At 51.2% G+C, this 1695-nt stretch overlaps 1 pseudogene; it reads left to right on the top strand.

Moving 5' to 3' along the window:
* Positions 1-491: 491 nt before the first annotated feature.
* LOC103120694 (large ribosomal subunit protein uL15-like) lies at positions 492-1352 on the top strand (annotated as a pseudogene).
* The last annotated feature ends 343 nt before the right edge of the window (positions 1353-1695 follow it).

The raw sequence follows: 1695 nt of genomic DNA on the forward strand, positions 1-1695 counted from the left end.
GGTGTAAGAATTTTAAAAATAAGGTCAGCAAAATAACTTACTGGGATAATGTGGTGCTTTGCCATGTGCATAAGCCAAGTCTGAATCCAGTCCCAGAAGGAAGCTTCAGAGCTGGGCCCCCAAGCCCCAACCACACACACACACCTCACCTCTCTCTCTATCTTAAAATATTTTTTCTGGGTGTCGGGCGGTAGTGCAGTGGGTAAAGCTCAAGTAGCGCAAAGTGCAAGGACCTGCATAAGGATCCAGGTTTGAGCCCCCGGCTCCCCACCTGCAGGGGAGTCACTTCACAGGCGGTGAAGCAAGTCTAAAGGTGTCTGTCTTTCTCTCCCCCCTGACTTCCCCTCCTATGTCCATGTCTCTCGGTCCTATACAACAACAACAAAAATAATAACAACAATGATAAACCACAAGGGCAACAAAAGGGGAAAAAACAGACACACAGTGCAGGCACTGAGCCCCTGGAGGCCAAAAAAAAAAAAATCTAAATTAACAGGCTGGGACATATGGATCAACCTGCCAATGTCCATGTCCAGCGAAGAAGAAATTACAGGAGTCAGATCTTCCACCTTCTGCGCCCCATAAAGAATTTTAGCCCTTTCCCTTCAGCCGCCGACATGCCATCCAGGCTCAGGAAGACCCGCAAGCTCCGGGCCCACGTGAGCCACAGCCACGGCCACATCAGCAAGCACCGCAAGCACCCGGGAGGCCGCGGCAACGCTGGCAACATGTACCACCACAGGATCAACTTCGACAAATACCACCCACCCCGGCTACTTCGGGAAGGTCGGCATGCGCCATTACCACCTGAAGCGCAACCAGAGCTTCTGCCCGACCGTCAACCTGGACAAGCTGTGGACCCTGGTCAGCAGCGCGTCAACGCCTCCAAGAACCTGGCGGGGGCCGCCCCCATCATCGACGTGGTGCGGTCGGGCTACTTCAAGGTCCTGGGCAAGGGCAAGCTCCCGAAGCAGCCCGTCATCGTGAAGGCCAAGTTCTTCAGCAGGAGAGCCGAGGAGAAGATCAAGGGGGTCGGCGGGGCCTGTGTCCTGGTGGCCTGAGGCCGCGGGGAAGGTCCATTAAAGGCCGTGACCTGACGTGCCTGTGGTGCGAGTGCTTCTTCCCACACGACACCGCCTGCCTTGGTTTGAGCTGCTGTGTGGCCAGCAGAACATACCCGTAACTGACTTACATGCGGTCTGCAGATTAAGATTTGAATTCACTTGACTTAATTGCCACCGCAGCTCCCAGTAGCTGCTTTACTGGGGAGAACAGTGTGCTGTGCGTCTTCAGGTGTCTCTCTCCCTATCTTCCCTTCTCAACTTCTGTCTCTAATAAATTTTTTAAAAGAATTAGAAAAAAAAAAAGAATTTTAGCCCAGACATCCAAAGAATTAAAAAATAGGGAAGATTCCAGTGGAGGGAATGAGACACAGAACTCTGGTGGTGGGAACTGTATGGAACAGTACACCCATTATGTTACAATCTTGCTAATCATTATTGAATCACTAATATTGTTTAAATTTTTTCTAAGTTAATGTATGTGATTAAAATAATTATAAAGGAAATACTTGGGGGCAAGCAGGAGGTAGCACAGCAGGTTAAGCGCACATGGCAGGAAGCTCAAGGACCTGAGTAAGGATCCCAGTTCCAGCATCCGGCTCCCCACCTGCAGGGGGGTCACTTCGTGGGCGGT

This window comes from Erinaceus europaeus, chromosome 5 (assembly GCF_950295315.1).
Source record: "Erinaceus europaeus chromosome 5, mEriEur2.1, whole genome shotgun sequence".
NCBI classification, from domain to species: domain Eukaryota; kingdom Metazoa; phylum Chordata; class Mammalia; order Eulipotyphla; family Erinaceidae; genus Erinaceus; species Erinaceus europaeus.